Genomic DNA, 16,140 nt, shown 5'->3' with positions numbered 1-16,140 from the left:
GCCGTGGGCCAGGGATTTGAATCAAGTTTTGCTTTTTTATACCGAAAAAGAAAGCAATATGTGGCAATCCCAAAATGTCAAATATTTAACATTTCAAAGTCATTCATAACTCGTAGATATTATGATTTCGACATGATATAAAAAGTTTAAAAATGAGCGATGGCCTCGAGAAGCCGCCGAAAAAGATCCTTTTGCGGACATACACAAAAGCGAACATACATATATACACACATTTTCGCTTTTATATATATATATATAGATTACTTTTTCAGACTGTTGTAATCAGTCCTACAAAAGAATTTGGATTTGATAGTAAAGATTTATCAAACTTCTTCAATGTCAAATACTTATTTGACATTACAGACCCCTTTATTTAGAAACAGAAAACTCTTTACACAAAAAAAAGAAGAAAAGACTTGCAACTACCAATTACTCCTACTTTTCACCCCAGCTCCAAAGTTCTTAGTCTGGTTTCCATTGCAGGCCTTACCACCTCAGTGATATCAGCTGTTTTCTCCTGTGGTGGGTTTTTCAGTAGATCCTCACTTGGAAATTCTGCGGATTCAGATTCACTCATGCCAGACACACCTCAGTGCAAGTCATTGGATGAATTCTTTTTTTCGCTCATGCAAGTACATCAAGTTCCTACGTTTAGCTAAAGTCTGCCTAGTCATTTTCAGCATACATAGTGTGAAAATTACCAACATCATACCAGTATAACCAACAAAACAACTAGCCGAACTATCATAGGATCTACCTTGTCCAGTTAATCAGATTTAATTCAATTCTTAATCACAAGGTTAACCTATTCTGCCGACCTTAACATCTCTGGCATCTTCTCCAATGTGATACAGGAAAATTCCTTAGTTCACTCACTCGCATTGGTCCCCACAAATCAGAGGAAAGACTCCCTCACCCTGACCACCCCTCCATAGGACACCATCAAACGGTCAGTTTTCATAAGTTTTTTTTTTAATTAACCTTAAGTCCCACCCAATAACCCCCCCCTTAAAACAATGGTTAAAAAAAAAAGAAAAATGCACATAATTATTATCTCCCATAGAAAAATTGTCAATTGTCCTAAAATGCTAGAATGGCCCAGAAATTGGAGATTATTTTACATGTTTTTGTTTTTTGTTTACTGTCAAGTTTTCAGGGTGTTAACACATAATTGCTTTTATAGGCCTCTCCACTAAAAATCACATGATCTACTAACATTACAGAGGAAGTCCAGTCCTACGGTTACGAACTTACAATACTGACTATTGAGGATGGTTATTTTCTGTTTTAATTATCAAATTAGGGATTCATACAACTGGTCGAAATGTAATTGTATTTTATTTTCTGAAAAAAAAATTATTTTACATTTGGACATGTGCAATTAGAGAGTATTTTTTGCTGTGAAAAAACTTTGAAGTTGTAGCAGAAACAAATGGAACTTTTTTCTTTTCACGAATCAATTCCCCTCCCCTGTGCTATTTGGCCACATATTGACCAATCAGGGGTACGGCGCATTGATCCTTCCCTAGGAATTCGGCCAGCATCCGGTTTGAAGAATAAGAACTCGTCCTTACTGAGAGAGATACCAAACAGAACGGACCCTTTTTCTTCGCTCCCTCTACCTCTGTGTTATTCCTACCGGTATCAACGATTCCACTGGGAATAACTACCGCGATAGCATCAGGTAGCCGGAGTCCAGCCTTCTCATTAATAAACCTTTTCTGTGTTACATTTTATGAAGTTGTTGTGTTCGTCATTTGAGAAGCTTGTGTGGAATTATTTATTTTATTAGGTTGTGCCCTAAAAGCATTCTAAACCCTAAAATGGTGACCCCCCCTCCTCGTGATATACAAGCAATTCTGAATGGCAAACCTTTTTTCTTCATTTTTTGTTAAAACCCGACACAGCATAGAAAAGCCAGCGCCCCCCCCCCAAAAAAAAAACTGGCATTTTACACTAACGAAAACAACCTTTAAATGTCGCTTATCACTTGAGAATTTTCTAGAACAGTGTTCTAACTCTGGACATTCTTTTCGCTGAATAGAAAGACAAAACATTCTCGTCGAACAAGATAAACTAAAAAGCCGAAATATGGTCAAAGACACGTGTCACATAAAAAAAAACTGAAAACATTTTAACGGAAATGCATTTCGTAAGAGATACTTCTCACGGTTTCACGGAGAAAAATAAACGTTTCAACCGGATACGTTTCCTTGAAACAAAACAAAACAAAAAAAAAAACCCACATTTTCTTTCACAATGGCTACACATAAAAAAAAACAAATGTAAGCCCTAAAAATAGAGTAAACACCTTTTCCACGCGTAAGTAAATACCTTTTTTTATGAACACACTCCGTTTTTGAAACCACACCAACAACAAAAACAGGACGTAAAATCAATTGCCCAAAACATTTTCTTTAAAAAAAAATTGTTTTGGCTAAGAAGGACACACACACACATACACACACAAGCAAGAGACAACCGATACAGAAAAGAGAACTTTTTCCAAAAAATATTATATATATATAATATTTCTCTTCGTCTCTCGGAACTTCAGGCTTTACATATCCACACACACACTAAAAAAAATCTCTCTCTCTCTCTCTCTCTATATATATATATATATATATATATATATATATATATATATACACACTCACAAAAAACACACACACACATATATTAATCTTTTACCACTGCCTTTCCTTTTAAGAGTAGATTTTTCTATTTTATTTTATTGTGGAATCTTTTCTTTTTTCGTCTCTTAAGTATTTTCTCTCTCTAATTTTTGTCTAGTGTTAAATATTTCCCCTTTTTCCTCAAATAACTATCCGAAATATAGACAGGACAGTGTCGAAACACTGTCCTGTCTATATTTCGGATAGTTAATTTTTTTTTTTTGGTCTGTTGCCGCTTTCTTTATATATAAAATAGTTGCCGCGAGCCTTTGCAATGATGTCATAACCTAACGACATTGTAGATATGGCTATTTTAAAAGCCATTGAGAGACTCATTCATGAGGTAAACAAACTTGGCAAGCTGGAGCCGCAGTCACACAGGCACCGACTCCAGACTAACTCCTAACTGCCGTCACCACCACCGCCATTATCACAGTCGTTTTGGTATGGAGGCGCGGAAATGCAAAAATCCCTGTTTGTACTTGAACCAGGGAAACTAAAGTCTGGGGAGCTGAGCACAGCAGGATATATTTTCAACAACTGTGCCTATTTCATCACAGACTCCCTATCCCAAGCACGTTGCCTGCAGTATCTGGCCACTAAAACTTCTCACAGAGAAACCTCCAGTGTCGTCCATCACACTGCAGGCGGTAAATCACACCCCCATCCTCACGTATGGTCAAATTTCTCGTTCTCTGGACTTGGAATTACGGAGAGACTTTACATGGGTCTTCACTATAGCAGATTTACCCTACTAGGCGCGGACTTCCTGCACCACTTCAACCTGATAGTGGATATGCGCAGACGCCGGCTGATAGACGCAAATACAGAACTTTCTGTCTATGGTGTAAAAACAAATACCCTCTCTATCAGCCCAGTATTCTTCATTGCCGCTTCAGATGACCTGTATCAGGCCGCCTTACACTCCTACCCAGAGTTAATAAATTTAAATTTTGTGTTAAGTGAACCCACGCACACCACAAAAAACCACATTGAGACCACAGGTGCTCCTGTTTTCTCACGCCCTCACCGCCTCCCTGCTGATAAACTTAAGGCAGCGAAGGCAGAATTTAACCATATGCTGCAGCTAGGAATAATACGCTCCTCGTCCAGTCCATGGGCTTTCCCTTTGCATATGGTCCTGAAACGAGATGGAGATTGGCGTCTGACTGGGGACTACCGACGACTCAATGCCATGACGGTACCTGATCGTTACCCAATCCCACATATACAAGACTTTGCTTCCTCTCTGCATGGTTGTAAGACCTTCTCCAAACTAGACCTAGTTAAGGCTTACCATCAGATTCCAGTGAATCCGGCCGACATACCTAAGACTGGGGTAACAACTCCATTTGGAGCGTTTGAATTCTTAGCTATGCCCTTTGGTTTATGAAATGCGGCTAGCACATTTCATGGACGAGGTAGTGCGTGACTTGGACTTCGTCTATAACTATATAGACGACATTCTCGTGGCAAGTGCCTCATCCGAGGAACATGTCACTCACCTCCGTCTACTATTCGAACGGTTTCAGCGATACTAAGTGAGGATTAACCCTGGTAAATGTATTTTTGGTGCGTCGTCACTAGTTTTCCTGGGCCACATTATCAGCCCAGACAGTATATCTCCGTTACCGGAAAAGGTGAAGGCTTTGCAAGACCTTCAACCACCCACTTCACTAACTAAGGCACTTCCTCGGTCTGTTTAACTATTACACTGCGCGGATCTCCTAGCTCCTCTTTCCGACCTGTTACATAATAGGAAGAAGAAAAATGAGCAAATCTCACTTAATGAGATCCAGTTTAAAGTTTTTAATGAAGTGAAAACAAAACTGGCGACTACTTGCACATCCTGTACCCGATGCCCAGTTTTCTCTGGTCATTGACGCATCAGGCACAGCTGTAGGTGCAGTGTTGCAACAGCAGCACCAACAACAGTTACAACAGCTGAAACCGGCAGAACAACGTTACAGCACGTTTGGCCATGAACTCCTGGCAATATACCTCGCAGTGAAATATTTCCAACATTCACTCGAGGGTCATCAATTTGTGATCTACACTGATCACCGTCCGCTTACATATGCACAGCGTTCTAAGTCAGACAAATATTCTCCCCGCGAAATGTGCTACTTCGATTTTGTTTTGCAATTTACCAGCAATATCCGACATATCTCAGGTGAGCAGAATGCCGCGACAGATGCTTTGTCCCGCCTTCCCATTAATTCTCTGTCCTCACCATCAGATATCGACTTACAGCAGATGGCCTTAGACCAGCCAAGCCTGGACACGTTGGATCTGTCATCACCTGAATTTGCAACTTGCAAATTCACATACCTGCCCGTGCCTATCTATAACCTGCTCGTGCCTATACTTCAACGGATTGACCTCGACCATTCGTTCCATTGACTCATCGTAGAGTTGTTTTTGACACCCTATACAATCTGGCACATCCTGGATGCAGAGCCACAGTGAAGCTGATTACAGCTAAATTCTTCTGGCCAAATATGAGGCGTGATATCACTGCCTGGACACGCTCCTGTGTATCCTGCCAAAAGTCAAAGGTGTACAAGCATATCCGTGCACCCCTTAGAACATTCACCACCCCAGACACTCGGTTTAGATATGTGCACATCAACCTGGTTGGACCTTGGCCAGTCAGTCAGGGATTTACTGTATAGACCGTTTCACGCGGTGGCCTGAAGGCATTCCCCTCACAGACATTTCAGCTGAGTTTGTAGCGCAAGCCCTTATATCAGGCTGGATATCGCGTTACGGAGTTCCTACCACCATCACCACTGATCGTGGCGTACAGTGTGAATCCCAACTTTTCCAGGATTCTAGGGATCCAACGTATTCGCACCACAAGCTATCATCCTGCTTCTAACAGGACGATTGAACGCTTCCATCGCCAATTGAAAGCAGCATTACGTGCTTACCCTGACCAACAGCGATAGAGCGAATATGTACCGGTTGTCCTTCTTGGCTGTCGTGCTGCTATCAAAGAGGACCTGGGATACTCTTCAGCCAAACTTGTATATGGAGTAGCTCTTTCGTTCCCAGGCCAAATGCTGAGCACAATAGATTTAACAACAAACGATTTAGTTCTGTATGTCAACAGACTCCAAGCTTATTTTAGTAAGCTTCCACCGATGCACACTAGGGAACAGACCATTAGATCTTTGGTCCCAAAGGACGTTTCATCTTGGACTCATGTTTTTCTTAGAAAGGACGCCGTGAAAGCCCCTCTAACTTCCCCTTATACTGGCCCCTATCGCGTGCTTTCACGTACTGATAAACTCTTTACTTTAGATATCAGTGGTAAAAGAGAAACTGTTTCTATTGATAGAGTAAAAAAAGCCTTTCTTGACACAAAAACACACGAGCCACACATCCCCCCTACTTTCACACAGCATCAAAATATGCATACATCTGAAGTAAATGCTCCAAATGAAGACAATCATGTCACCACTACATGTAGTGGTCGACGAGTACATTGGCCGAAGAGACTGTGTAAAACTTTGTATTTCTGTTAAGAAAATATGTTTTTCCTTGTTTTCTTCTTTCCAAAAAAAAAAAAAAAGAAAGAATATTCTATTACAAAAAGTTGCAAATATTCCCCAACTTTTCACAGAAGAGTAAGAACATTTTTTTCTTCCTCGTAAAAATAAATACAATAAAATGACATTTCTATTTGTTATGCTACCTTTTTTTTCTGTCGGCTTTCAGCCTAAGCAGGGGTTTATGTAGCAGAAACAAATGGAACTTTTTACTTTTAACGAATCAATGCCTCTCCCTTGTGCTATTTGGCCACATACTGACCAATCAGGGGTACGGCGTATTGATCCTTCCTATCCCCTAGGAATTCGGCCAGCATCCGGTTTGAAGAATAAGAACTCGTCCTTACTGAGAGAGATACCAAATGGAACGGACCCTTTTTCTTCGCTCTCTCTACCTCGGTGTTATTCCTACCGGTATCGATGATTCCACTGGGAATATAACTACCGCGATAGCATCAGGTAGCCGGAATCCAGCCTTTGACCAGGAGCATATCACATTCTCATTAATAAACCTTTTCTGTGTTACATTTTATGAAGTTGTTGTGTTCGTCATTTCAGAAGCTTGTATTGAATTATTTTATTAGGTTGTGCCCTAAAAAGTTTTTGATTTGTTGAATTTAATTACTAATTCATATGTGACGTTCATTTTAATTTTAAATGAGATTTTTTTACGATCTTTTTCTTGACAATACAGCAAACAATGTTGAATTATTTTTTAACTGAAAAAAATAAAAATGTGAATTTTTGGTCAGAAACTTGACAATTTATTTCATTTTTTTTAGCTTTTAAACCTGTTAAACAAATAATTTTTACAGGAAATTTTTTCCATTCTGTTCTCTTCATTTTTATGTATATTTCTTTAGCTTTGATATCGAGAGTCAATGAACATAGCAAATGCTTAGTCTCAACCATAAATTTTTTTTAACTTGTTCATTTCTTTATTTTCAGTTTATTAAATCCCATTAAATTTGTTTTTGTATAAAAAGAATTTTTAAGTTTATTATTTTTGTGAGGAAGTTTTTTTTTATAATACTAGCAAGGCCACCTGGCATTGCTCAGGACCATGTAAGACAAAGAGAAAAATTTTGAACATACCTGTTATTCTTAGGATAGAGGAATTTTTGACGACTATGTATCATTTGCCATCTTGAGCAAAAGAATATTTTACCTTCCCTAGGACGGGTATTATATATGAAATAATTGTACCTTCCCTAGGACAGGAAATTTACAGCATGTATATGGAAAAAAAATTCTTTACCTAGGGTGGGTAATGTACACATATTTAAAATAATTTACATAATTTTCTGTTGGGCTAACTTTTCTGTGTATTACAGGTAAGAGTTTGTTTTTACATCAGAGAGCTATAATAAACAAGCACCTAATTTCTTATATAAATGTCATATTACTCGAATATATTACATGATTTTCAGTTTTGATAACTTATGTACATCACAGGTAAGATGTTTTTTGTTTTTTATATGAGTACTATACTGTACAATAACTTGGAAAATCAAAAACTTCTACGCAGGGAAAGTTGTGTGATAAATCAAAAATCTTTCATGGTTGGATGAACACTTAACTTTAAAGATCGTCTAATTAGACGCACTGAACAAATCGTTTTTTAGACAATTTTATAAAAGTTTACAATTTCAGTCCAAACAAATTTATTAGATTAATCATTTTAGTAAAAAGGAAAGAAATATATGAAAATTAATATTAAAAAGGGAATTCCCCCTCCCCTGCCCCGCTTCATTTGACAATGTTAATTGAAGATGCAAGTTATAAAAAGTTATAAAAAAGTTATAAAAAGTTATAAAAAAGTTATAAAAAGTTATAAAAAGTTATAAAAAAGTTATAAAAAGTTATAAAAAAGTTATAAAAAGGTATAAAAAAGTTATAAAAAAGTTATAAAAAGTTATAAAAAAGTTATAAAAAAGTTATAAAAAGTTATAAAAAGTTATAAAAAAGTTATAAAAAGTTATAAAAAAAGTTATAAAAAAGTTATAAAAAGTTATAAAAAAGTTATAAAAAAGTAATTCTTTTCCATCTTACGCTTACCATTGGCAAGATTTTGACCTTAAAAAAATTTTTTTTTTTTTAGATCCTTACATTAGATTTTTTTTTCGTAGATCCTTGAGGCAACAGAAGATGAATCAACTTGGTTTCCTCTCTCTCTCCTAACACTGCATTCCTTTTATTTTTTTTATGGAAGCTTTATCTATAGGAAGCTTTATCTATAGTGGCTTCATGCCTTGTCTGGAACGATTTCTATAAAAAATAAAATTAAAATAAAAACGTCAAATGTCATAAACACAACTGATTATCAATGAAGGAATAGCCATTTAGAACGAAATGTGCTTGGAATTTATAAGGGAATCAATTTTTAAAAACTACTTGAAACTGCTCTAAAACCTTGATTCATCATAGGTAATCTTAGTTTCAAATTTATACACTAATTTTAAAACATATTTATAAAAGAATGTGTTAAACAATACACAATGATTATTGTTGCATCATTTCATAGTGTTCCACATAAAATTCTTTTGAATCAAAAGAAGGTCTCATTTCTCAACATAACACTTTTGCAATAATACGAGAGGCGTGCAATAAGTAATGCCCCTGACCCACTTCTAGTTGTCTGATCTAGCTGAAATTTTGCATGTGCAATGATTTATATCTCTATGGGTTATGTGACAAATTACAGTTCTGTGGTTTCTGTGGTTTTTGTTTTACTGAGTCAGGTGTGAAATGGAGCCTGTTGAATGTCGACTAGTGATCTATTTTTTGTATTTGAAAGGATGCACACGACAGGAGACTTTCTGAAATGAAAGAAACTTATGGTTTATCTTATGACCTTGTAAAATGTTGGCATCGTGAATTCAAACATGGCCGGAAGTCTGTGGAAACAGCTCCCAGACCTGGTCGCCCTCCCCCTTCTACCATTGATGAGGCATCTGTCTGTCAAGTTGAGGCTGCCATTTTGGAAGATCGGTGCATTACTATTCGCCAAATAGCCCAAGATGTCAAGATTAGTACAGGGTCTGTGGAAACTATCATTCATGACCATTTGCATATGCATAAGGTGTCTGCCAGATGGATTCCCAGGTTGCTCACAGCATTCCAGAAGTGAGAACGCATCGAGTGCTCGAGGATGAATTTGGAGATGTGCCAAGAAGATGAGTCAAAGTTTTTCGAAAGACTGATTACACAGGATGAAACCTGGGTCCATCACTATGATCCAGAGACTAAAGCCCAGTCAATGCAGCGGAAGCACTTGGACTCACCACCTCCAAAGAAGGCAAGGGTGCCCCTCCACTGGCAAGGTCATGCTCACAGTCTTCTGGGACCAGGACGGAGTAGTGATGACAGATTTCCTGGCAAAGAGTACCACAATTACAGGAGCCTTAAAGTGAAGCATAATAATTTATGCTTCACTTTTGAGGAAATTAAGGGAAGCTATCAAAATCAAGAGGCAGGGCAAGATCAGCAAAGGTACATTCTTCCTGCAGGACAACGCTCCAGTCCATAACTCGCATGTCGCCAGATCAGAAGCACAGGCATGTGGTTATGAAATCTTCCCCCATCCTCCCTACTCTTCTGACCTTGCACCCTCTGACTTTCACCTTTTCCCAGCCATGAAGTTGTTTTTGAAAGGAAAGCGTTTCCCAGATGATGCAGCCTTGATTTCTGAAGTCACATCGTGGTTGGAGGACCAACCTGGGGTGTTCTACAAAAATGGTCTCCAGAGCTGCATCAAGTGATGGGAGAAATGCATAACTCTGCGTGGTTCCTATGTAGAGAAAGACTAATAACTGTGCCAGTTTCGTTGCTCTACTGCTATGTGAAGTGGGTCAGGGGCATTACTTATTGCACGCCTCTCGTATGCTTGTGTCTTCTTTTAAATCTGTAGACCAACTAAGAAGCCTCTGTGTGGTTAATTTAACTGCCTTTTCGACAGTTTGCAAATGTGCAGGTAAATCAGGTAAATCAGGTAAATCAACGATGAATCCTGAAGTTCCTCATCTGAAAATCCTTCTGTAAAAGCAACTCACTTTGAGATAGGTTGATTAAATGAAACCAATGTGAAGCTTTGACATTTATAGTTGAAATTTTTTTCAACCTTTTGTGAAATGCTTTTGTACTCCTGAAAGAAAAAAAGCAATTAACTTTAAAAATGGATTCTTCTTGTTTGAATTTTTTTTAATAATGAAATTTCAACAACATTTGAAAATGAACATATAAATCAATGTAAACAATTTCATTATTTTATATAAAAAAATGTTTACTTATAAAATTTTATAGCTTCTTCCCTCACTTCTATTTCATCTTATTTGACCATTGCATACAAAATATTTTCTGGCAATAGAGCAAAAGCATTGTATTGAATATTTTTAAATGCAACTGTTTGGATTTCTTGTGGCTGCTGCTTAATTCTCTGAATCATATTGAAAATGTATAGTTGCTGGTTATGAAATTTATTGTCTCTTTTAATTTCAAACCAATTAACTGCATACACTTCAACAATAAATTTAACTAATGTGTGCATTGTATCAAACAGTGTTTGAAGATAAATCTGTTGGGTCCATAAACACATTAGTCGAATTGCTAGAGTTAGCCATCTGCCTTGATTTAAAGGCCCAATCCTCCATGCAGCATATTTTGGATCAACCTTTCCCCATGAAATCCCTACTGCATATTCCAAAAGTAGTTTCTGGTCGCCACTCAGATCATCAACGCCTGCCAGTACAGAATAATTGATATCCAAAGGACTACTTATTGATGGGAATTCAACCTTGGACAAATGATTGTAATTATTACCACACAATTGTCCAATTGGCTCAGTAAATTATGTTGGGCTTTGTGTATTGCCATCGATCCATTAAAATAAAGCCCTGAAGGGAAACTCATTCTGATGTAGGAAGCAACCAATAGTGTGTAACTTCCTGTTTAATATTTTTTTCTAAAGATGTGACAAGCCCAGATTCACAGTGTTTGCATTGGTGTTGTCTAAAAGTACAGCCTTTAATGTAGTCACACTCTTATATTCTTTTAAAACACTTGCAACTTCTTTTGCTAAAACAACACCAGTTGCATTAGTGTTAGGGATAACTTTATGGGTGAGATATCCTCCGTTTTTATCACAGCCTATTTCCATTGTTAATGTTAAGAGGCGTTCTGGTCCCTTAACTTTTCTTACTTTTGTTTCTCCATTCACCTCAACCACCTCCTGATAAAATAAAGTGTCTTTGTCATGCCTACTATCCACACCAATACAAACAAGGTTTTCAATTTTTTCATTGTGCTTTTGAAGGCATGCTCTTTAGTTTTTTTCCTTTTTGTCTATTTTTGATTTATCCAGGATGATGTTGTTAATTTTAATATTTGTGTTGAGAAGGCCCATAGCATGTAAATCTAAAAGGAAGGCATTTGCCAGGCTTGCTCCTAACTTTGAAGAAACATCGGATTAGTTCTATTGAACTAATCCGATGTTTCTTCAAAGTGGAATTTTTAATTGGTTGTAATTACTTTTACGATGTCTGTTTGGCTCCAAATTTTCATCTTGTTCACCGCTATTCTCTGATTGGGAAGAGGAAACATTCTGGTCATAAGATGTTGAGGCAACAGAAGATCAATCAACTTGGTTTCCTCTCTCTCCTAACACTGCATTCCTTTTATTTTTTTTTTTTTATGGAAGCTTTATCTATAGGACCTAGTTGAAAAGTGCCCTTAGGTCCTTCCTATTTTGTTTCTCTGGTCATTTAGATATTGTTTGTCTTCCAATGGAACCTGAAAAATCAAATTTGACACGTATTGGACGAGAGAAACTTTCATGCAATTTCTCATAAAAAAAAAAGTATAAGATTTTTAATTTGTTTACTTAAAATACAAGTACAGAAAGTCATTTACTTTAAAATGTGTATTATATTGTCTTAAAGAATGAAAAATAGAATAATAAACTTACCTTCTGTTTGAGGGGGCAATTACAGATTATGTGTTTGGTTTGACAATTTTCCTTTTTACATTTCACATTTTTTTTCTCACAAGATAAAACTGGTAGTTGACAACGGCAAGAAGAAATGTCAAACAATGTATCGAGTTTCTTTATCAGAATTTTCTTTTCAGATGATGAGAAAGATTTTCAATTTATCTGTTTTACTTTCTTAAAGCAGATATTTTGCAATTTATTCACAATATAATTTAAACGTGGATTAACTGTAACGTGCATCCAGGAGATAAGCGCCCGCGTGTTTGCATGTTGTGTGGGTACGTGGGAGAGACGGATGAGGGGAAAAAGACTCACCTCGAGACCAGCTCAGCGTTACCGACCAAAAATAGAAAAGAAAGACCAAGATGGCAGCCGCCGTCTTTTGTAAATTATGATGTCTCGCAAAGTCACACGAATTCTCGGAATATGCAAATTTAGCCGGCCTAGAACGACGATAAAAGCGGGTGAGGGGAAAGACGTGAGGAGCGACGATTGAGTTGGCTGGGGAATCGTGTGGCTGTTGCTTCTTGTGCCGTGTGAGGATATTTTACCGTTGTTGGAATCCGTGCAGAACCAGTGTAAAAAGATTATTGAATTGCTGCAACATTTATAACATCTTTTCCTGAACTTACCGTGTTAAAGAGTGAGTCGGGCGCCATCTTGAATTTTTCCTTACACATTTCTGTTACAAGCTATCTCGGCCATTTGGCCTCTAGGACTATGATCGAGTCGAAATTTGACTTAAATCTCATACCCGAGTTTGACGGGTCCACATCCATCGTCGACTGGGTTGAAAGGGTCGAGCTGACGTGCGACCTTTGTGAGGTGAAAAGGGTACACACTGTGATTCCCCTGAGATTGGCTGGGGGTGCCTTGAGTGTATATCAGCAACTCAGTGCTGCCGAAAAGGGAGATGTCACCGCAATTAAAGCTGCGCTGTACAAGGCATTTGCCATGGATCCTTGTACGGCCTATGAAAAATTTGCTTCCCGAAAACTTCTACCGGAGGAAAGCGTGGACGTTTTCTTCGCTGAGTTAAAGAAACTCGCAGTTCTGTTCGGTGGAGGGGTGTCGGAGCGGACGCTCGCGTACGCGTTTGTGGCGGGCCTTCCCACTCGGGTGAAGCAGCTACTGAGAGCCTCAACCAGCGTTTCAACAACGACCATGGAACACTTGATGGAACGTGCTCGAGCCATCATCAAAGATGAGGAGGACCTGGGGGAACCAGTTGTGATGGCGACACAGACAGGCCAGATTGGCGCTCGGGAGATTCCGAATCAGAACCCTGCAAGCAATGGGAAATGTTTTCGCTGCGGCTGACGCGGACATTTTGCAAGGAATTGCACCAACAGGGGGCGTGTGCGCTGTTTTAAGTGTGGCGGTTTGGGGCATCTAGCCCAAAACTGTGCGGGAAACGTATCAGGGGAGAGGACGTCAGCGCCGCCCTGCTCCCCGAGCAAAATTTGAACAAGGCGCAACCAGTGATGACCGTCTACGTAAACAGGATACCCTGCTCAGCACTTCTCAACTCGGGTTGTTCGCCAGGCTGTGTCCAAGTTGGACTAAGAGGAAGATCAAAGTCACCACGATAGGAGGCGAGACCCAGACATGCTGTGGAGCTGGAACTGTCAAGATCTAGATGGACACCGGTGCAGCCACTAAGATCAATGTGCTCATGACCCAAGGAAATCTCCTGGGGTTTGACCTGTTGCTCGGATACGATGCCATCAAGGCGCTGGGGGGAGTCGCAATTCATCGGGATGGAAAGGTGCGATTCTTGGAGGCCCCAGTGTGTGCAGCGCTCCATATCGATCGGCCGGATTTTACAGTGGACTACGACTCGCGCAAGAGGGCCTGGATTGCATCTTGGAAGTGGACCGAGGGAATGGCACCGACTAAACTCAAGAATGGGGTTGCAGAGTACCCTATACCCAGTGAGGCCCGAGCAGAATACGAAAGGGAACTAAAGGCGTGGATCCAAGATGGCTGGTTAATCCCCTACCCTGAGGACAAGCTTGGGCCTCCCAAGGGTCTAATACCCTTGATGGCAGTAGTCCAGCATAACAAGTCGAAAGTACGGCCCGTGCTGGACTATAGGGAGCTTAACAAGCCTACACTGCCGATGCTGACGTATGCGCCAGTAAGTTGAGGGAATGGCGTCAGAAAGGCACTAATGTCTCGATATTGGATTTGCGAAAAGCCTATTTGCAGGTGCGAGTTGATGAGACGTTGTGGCCGTTCCAGACAGTTTGGTTCCAGGGGCAGAGGTACTGCCTTACACGCCTTGGCTTTGGCCTAAATGTGGCACCACAGATCATGAAGACTATTGTCAACACAGTATTGTCCCAAGAAAAGCCCATGAGGGACTCAACGTCAGCTTACATTGATGACGTATACGTCAATGAAGATGTACAGTCTGCGTCGTGTGTCAAAGAAAAGTTGGCTCAGTTTGGTCTGGAATGCAAGAATCCCGAACGTTTAAGGGAAGGAGCACGTGTATTGGGATTGGATGTTTATGAAGAAGATGGCACCCTACAATGGAGGCGTGGCAGTGAAATTCCAAGCATCCCCAACCTCGTTACAAGGCGGACCGTTTTTTCTTGGTGTGGAAAACTTGTTGGTCACTTACCGGTCTGTGGCTGGCTCCGCGCAGCTGTTGGTGTGATTAAACGCAGAGCAAATTTAACAACCATGGGTTGGGATGACATATCCGATGATGTCCTACTAACTCTGATGATTAAAGAGACACTGGAGAGAGTGAACAAGAAGGACCCTGCCTGTGGGCGGTGGTGTGTTAACGGAGACAATGTAGGTGTGTGGGTTGATGCCAGTTCTTTGGCGTTGGGAGTATCGTTGGAGCAAGGAGGAAACGTGTTCGAGGATGCGTGTTGGCTGCGGCCCGTAACAGATTCTCAGCATATCAACCTGGCAGAGCTGGACACGGTTGTAAAGGGGGTAAATCTGGCCCTGCAGTGGCAGTCTAAGAAGTTGACCTTGTACACAGATTCTCTCTGTGTCTACCACTGGGTGTCTGACACACTTTCAGGACGGACACAAATCCGTACCAAGGCAGCAAGCGAAATGTTGATACGGAGAAGGCTAGACACACTAAAAAAACCTGGTATCTGAGTATGGGCTATCACTGAGCGTCACTCTGGTGCCATCACATTGTAATCGTGCTGACCAACTGACCCGTGTACCTCACAAATGGTATGAAGCTGCGAAGATGGGAATGGAGATTACTGCTCGATCTTGTGCAGTTGCAATCGACCCATGTCAAATACAAAAAATTCATGCACAGAGCGGACATCCGGGTATCAAGAGGACCCTTTATTTTGTGAGGCGCGCATACCCAGCAGTGACCAAGATGGATGTCAGACAGATCGTCAGAAATTGTGAGGCTTGCCAGTCTATTGATCCTGCACCAGAGCGATAGCAGAAGGGTGGCTTGGAAGTTGAGAGTGTGTGGCAGCGGCTGGCCATGGATATTACCCATTACAGTGGAAAGCCCTTTCTAACTCTCATTGATTGCGGGCCTACAAGATTTGCGGTGTGGCGGCAGATGACCAGACAGGATTCAGCAAATGTTGTTCGCCACCTATCATCCATTTTTTTTGAGCGAGGTGCACCAGAAGAGCTCCTGACTGACAATGATGCAGCGTTTTGTAGCCAACAAGTTCGGCAGTTGTTAGATGAGTGGGGCGTCCGACTACGGTTGCGATGTGCGCATGTGCCGTCAGGAAATGGCATTGCTGAAAGAAGTCATCGCAGCATCAAGAGAATTGCTGCCAGGAAGCGATGTACTATTGCGGAAGCCACATATTGGTACAACATTACGCCAAAGGACGGGACGTCCCCTTCAACCGCACCTGCAAATGCTATTTACACGTACCGAGTCGGAGTGAAGGGAATCAATACTACG

At 40.1% G+C, this 16,140-nt stretch overlaps 1 long non-coding RNA gene across 2 annotated transcripts in view; it reads right to left on the bottom strand.

The window, feature by feature from the left end:
- LOC145246015 (uncharacterized) overlaps positions 1-16,140 on the bottom strand; it is a 97,830-nt gene that overhangs the window by 5,323 nt on the left and 76,367 nt on the right. Inside the window, exons 1-2 of one of the 2 annotated variants that reach the window (XR_013863065.1) lie at positions 11,759-12,057; positions 8,342-8,500 (exon numbers count right to left, since the gene is read on the bottom strand). This is a non-coding gene — a long non-coding RNA (uncharacterized LOC145246015). Of the gene's footprint in view, positions 1-8,341; positions 8,501-11,758; positions 12,058-16,140 lie in introns of those variants that run through there. The other variant, XR_013863064.1, reaches the window with a different exon arrangement.

This window comes from Euprymna scolopes, chromosome 23 (genome assembly GCF_053919585.1).
Source record: "Euprymna scolopes isolate OS-2025 chromosome 23, ASM5391958v1, whole genome shotgun sequence".
NCBI lineage: Eukaryota > Metazoa > Mollusca > Cephalopoda > Sepiida > Sepiolidae > Euprymna > Euprymna scolopes.
The sequence above is the reverse complement of the archived record's forward strand: the minus strand, read 5'-3'. Positions and strand labels throughout refer to the sequence as shown.